This window comes from Aegilops tauschii, chromosome 3 (assembly GCF_002575655.3).
Source record: "Aegilops tauschii subsp. strangulata cultivar AL8/78 chromosome 3, Aet v6.0, whole genome shotgun sequence".
Lineage (NCBI taxonomy): Eukaryota > Viridiplantae > Streptophyta > Magnoliopsida > Poales > Poaceae > Aegilops > Aegilops tauschii.
In genome coordinates, this window is record NC_053037.3 from 610,587,715 (window position 1) to 610,593,447 (window position 5,733).

A 5,733-nucleotide genomic window follows, 5' to 3' on the forward strand; every position below is an offset into this window, starting at 1 on the left:
TCAGTCAGTCTAGAGGGCAGTATAAATTCAAATAAATTCAAAAAATATAAAACCTTGGAGGAGTTGAAAAAAATCACCTTTTCTCGTGCCCGGACTTAACATTTTTAGTCCCACCTCGGCCCCCGAGCAAGTCCTGCACCTGCTTAAATACCTTCATCTATTTGATTATTACAAGCGTTGTTCTTCCTTGCACTCGACGTAGAGGATATGTAGGATTAGTATGATTCATCATCTGTATTCATCCTGTATATTCTTAAATTTGAGAGCATGGATGACTAATGTATTTTTTGGATTTATCGTCTTTTATTTTGTTTTCGGGAGCGAAATATAATTCCTCCATTACATCTATTTCCAAATTTTATCGTGCAACATAAACAAGCTACACGCTGGCCACGAAGAAACCAGGATTCTTGAGGTTGCACTTGAAAAACTCACATATAAAATGCAAAAAAAAAATATCCCAAACTCATACTGTTACAAGGGAGTGGACAACCAAATAGCTGAGTCATACATCATGAGGAAGTCACTAACTGACAGAATGAAGTATTTTAGAGAAAAGGTCACACGATACTAGACATAGACAACAATGCACACGCCAACATCAGGTTGATCGTCGACGTACTTGTTGTCCGACCGTGCGCACAATGTTGTAGCTATCATAGTTCTGCTTTGAGATCCTGCACATAAGGATATTATTAATGCCATGGAATATATTTGGACACATTAAAACATTAAATTACGGCATATTAGGTACCTTTGTTAATTTGGCGCGCATACGTCGATTGTGACCATCTGCCTCATGACAATAGCTACATCTACCCTTTGTTCTGGTTTTCTTCATGTTTGCCTGTAGCCTTTTCTTCGGAACACCTCGGGCTGGCACATGCACGGGATCCAGAACCTTTTCGAAACCTTCACCATCAAGGTTAGCCGATTGTGGCATCAACGGGCCAAACCTAATGCTGTTACCCAGAGCATTAGTTGATCCCTTGCTATCAGCTTGTTCACTTGTTGATCCCTTGCAAACATCTTGTCCTTCCAAAACCCTTTTTAGATGCTGAAACGCCTCATCAGAGTGGCATGCCTTGAAACATAATACGTGACTAAAATTCCTTAGCTTACGGTACCTTTGTAGGGCTGCAGAGTATGCATATATCTCGCTCTTTCCGGTCGGTGCGAATGCACATTTTGCACTCATTTTCCACCTAGTGGGAACACAACACCTGGGCAGTGTTTCTTCTTGTAAAATTCCCAAAATGTAAAATATGTGGGAACATGGCGTGCCTGCGCATTCCAATTTGTGGCAAAAACAACTGATACTGCGAAGCAGACCTTCCTTCGACTCCGTGCGCACTTCGATCTTTTTATCCATTCTTTCCTTCTTAGACACAACGTATGTGGTAACCTCTGCTGCATCAAGTACCTCTCTGATCTCACATTTGTTGACAGCATCTATGCTCCATAAGACCAACTTAAACACAGCAGGAGTGAAAACTTTCGCGGCGTGTTTCTCAAGAACTGAAGCATTTTCCTGTGTGAATGGAACGGACTGCAAGGCCTCGACGTCTTGGAGAGCCTCGTTCAAGCGTCGCGACGCAAGGCAACGCTCATAGTGCTCTAGCATTTGAAACAACGTCATCTTAGCCTCAAGATGCGTACGTAGCACCGAGTTTAAACTCTCACTCCGCTGATTGCTGCTCAATCCTAGGAAACAACGGCCCTCAAGATATGGAGCACACCACAATTTTCTCATCTTATACATCTGATGCAGCCAGGAGTCCTCACTTGTTACTTTATTCCGTTGTAAGAAGTGTAACCATTTTCTCTCATGCTCTTCAATGGAAGATGTATCATATATGAAAGATCTGAATTCCTCCTTTACCGCGTCATCATGCAGATGGCGTACAATGTTCTGCTGAATGTGCCATATACAGAGCCTATGGTTTGAGTCAGGCCACACCACCCTGATTGCTCTCTGCATTGCAAGGTCCCCATCCGTGATCACAGATATAGGATGCTTCTGTCCCATAGCATCAGAAAAGGTCTGTAACATCCACTCGTATGCCTGGCTTGTTTCATGTGAAATGATACCACATTCAAAAATAACGGTGTTGCGGTGGTGATTCAACCCGACAAACGGCACAAATGGATTGTACTTAGTGGTTCTGTATGTGCTATCAAAAACAATAACGTCTCCGAAAGCCTCGTAGTCAAGTCGGGATTGACTATCACACCAGAACAGTCCCTTTAGATCGCCAGCTTCATCAACCAAGTACCTGAAGAAAAAATCTGAATCTTGCTCTTGCCTCGCCACCATGTGATTGATCACCGTTTGAGCATCCCCAGAAGAAATTGTTTCCTGCTTATTAGCATGGCAGAAATTGTAAATGTCCCTCATAATGCATCCAACCTCATCATATCCACCGTATTGCATGCACATAATATCCATAATATGGTGTTTTCTGATCCCATATTTTTCCATGTCTGCAATGTCCGCTTTCTGCTCATCGCTAATTCTTCTTTGTGAACGCAAAAGACACAACAGATCCCATGGGGCTAGAGGATGGTTGTGTTCATCGATGAAATCCTTGACAAACCACTAACCTGTTTCCTCCTGTCTTGCAAGCACCAATTTAGCTTTACACCCTACACGAGTTATACTCCGTGGCCTCCTCTTTCTATCTTCCATCTTCCTCTTCATGTGCTTCTGTTCACGAACCCCTTCACGACTACACACAAATTTCCTTAAAATTATATGGCAGTTGGATCCATCCCACTCGACTTAGCTTCTCCGGACACTAAAACCTTTCTCAAGACCATATTTGTTATAGAATGTATAACCTTCATCCTCACTATTAAACATCTTGTTGGCAATATGATAGTACTCCATCATTGACTCATGACTTACATCCGCCATGTCTTCCTGCATCACAATTCGGACGAATAAAAATCTGAAAGGACAAACATAAATGCATGCAAAAACCAGTACGAAATCTTGCGTGGAATTTTAAACTTTGCTCCTTGTACATGTTATGGCAAGCGATCATAAACGTCCATAAACTGGGTCCCCCATAAACTAGTGAAGTGACCATGGATGATGAAAAATTCTAAATTGAATTGCATGCACTAGGGAAACCTAATTCGATGATGACTAAACAAATCTAAGTAGGAAGTGCAGGCTACGAATCAAAGTAAGTTTATGGTGATATCTCCCGCAGGCATTGGTATCTCCTGCTGCATCAAGAAAAACAAGCCTACTTTCAGAACAACCATGCTTCATATCTCCCGGCGGCCTAACCGAGGGGCCAACACTACTGGAATCAGCTTCTTTGCCGTCCGCCATGGCGGACGGCAAAGGCATAGATCACGGACGGCAAACTGTCCGGATGAACGCGTGCTAGCAAAGGCCTTCTTTGCCATCCGCTTGTTAGAAACGGACGACAAATGATTACGCCGTCCGCCATCCGAGGCCAGCAGACGGCAAAGACAGCCGATGGCAGTGCGGTGGCGTGAGAGCTGTTAGGGGGTTAACGGCGCTCTTTGCCGTCCGCCAGGGGACGACAAAGAGTCAAAGATCTTTGCCGTCCGCTGGCGGTCGGCAAAGAGCCCAACTAGGCAGCACTGGGAAGCTGCCACGTGTCCAGATATGCCGTCCGCTAGCAGACGGCAAAGAGGTTTGAATCATTGCCGTTTGCTGGCAGACGGCATAGCTGGTCACTTTGCCGTCCGCCAGCAGACGGCAAAATGACCAAATAGCCAGCCAGTGTTCCTAGTTTGCACAGGTGACTGCCATGTGTCCTCTTTGCCGTCTGCTAGCGAACGGCAAAGCTCTTTGCCGTTGTGACGCCCCCGATTTGACCGTACACTAATCATGCACGCAAATGTGTACGATCACGATCAGGGAATCACGGGAAGATATCACAACACAACTCTACAACATAAATAAGTCATACAAGCATCATAATACAAGCCAGGGGCCTCGAGGGCTCGAATACAACTGCTCGATCACAGACGAGTCAGCGGAAGCAACAATATCTGAGTACAGACATAAGTTAAACAAGTTTGCCTTAAGAAGGCTAGCACAAAAGTAGCAACGATCGAAAAGGCAAGGCCTCCTGCCTGGGACCTCCTAACTACTCCTGGTCGTCGTCAGCGGCCTGCACGTAGTAGTAGGCACCTCCAGTGTCGAAGGTGTCGTCGTCGACGGTGGCGTCTGGCTCCTGGACTCCAGCATCTGGTTGCGACAACCAGATAGAAAGGAAAAAGGGGGAAAAGAGGGAGAGAAGCAACCGTGAGTACTCATCCAAAGTACTCGCAAGCAAGGAGCTATACTACATATGCATGGGTATATGTGTAAAGGGGCATATCAGTGGATTGAACTGCAGAATGCCAGAATAAGAGGGGGATAGCTAGTCCTGTCGAAGACTACGCTTCTGGACATCTCCATCTTGCAGCATGTAGAAGAGAATAGAGTGAAGTCCTCCAAGTAGCATCGCATAGCATAATCCTACCCGGCAATCCCCTCCTCGTCGCCCTGTTAGAGAGCGATCACCGGGTTGTATCTGGCACTTGGAAGGGTGTATTTTATTCAGTATCCAGTTCTAGTTGTCATAAGCTCAAGGTACAACTCTGGGTCGTCCTTTTACCGAGGGACACGGCTATTCGAATAGATAAACTTCCCTGCAGGGGTGCACCACATAACCCAACACGCTCGATCCCATTTGGCCGGACACACTTTTCTGGGTCATGCCCGGCCTCGTAAGAACAACACGTCGCAGCCCCACCTAGGCTCAACAGAGAGGTCAGCACGCCGGTCTAAACCTATGCGCGCAGGGGTCTGGGCCCATCGCCCTATGCACACCTGCACGTTGCGTACGCGGCCGGAAGCAGACCTAGCCCCCTTAATACAAGCGCGAGCTTACGGTCCAATGCGGCGCGCGCCACTCAGTTGCTGATGTCAAAAGAGCTTCGGCTGATACCACGACGTCGGGATACCCATAACTACTCCCAAGTAGATGGTTAGTGCGTATAGACCAAATGGCCAGACTCAGATCAAATACCAAGATCTCGTTAAGCGTGTTAAGTAACCGCGAACGCCGACCAGGGCCAGGCCCACCTCTCACCTAGGCGGTCTCAACCTGCCCTGTCGCTTCGCCACAAAGATCCACTCGCGGGTACTCCTACGAGCCGACCCGACTTAAATCATCACATGTGTCATGTATATAGTATATAAGTATATACCCGTGATCACTGCCCAGGTGATCACGGCCCGATAGTATAGCACAGCAGACGGACAAGAATGTAGGGCCACTGATGGAAATCTAGCATCCTAGACTAAGCATGTAGGATTGCAGGTAAGGTAACAACAATAGTAGCAGGGATAGGCTATGCATCAGAATAGGATATCGGAAAGCAGTAACATGCTACACTACTCTAATGCAAGCAGTATAGAGAAGTATAGGCGATATCTGGTGATCAAGGGGGGGGCTTGCCTGGTTGCTCTGGCAAGTAGGAGGGGTCGTCGACTCCGTAGTCAAACTGGGCAGCAGCAGTGTCGGTCTCGTAGTCTACCGGAGAGAAGAGGGGGGAAGAAACAGTAAATACAATGCAAACATAAGCATGACGATGCGTGACATGACAATGAGCGGTGCTAGGTGTGTCCTAACGCGACAGTAGGTGGTACCGATGAAGGGGGGGGGGACATCCGGGAGGTATTCCCGATGTTTCGCGTTT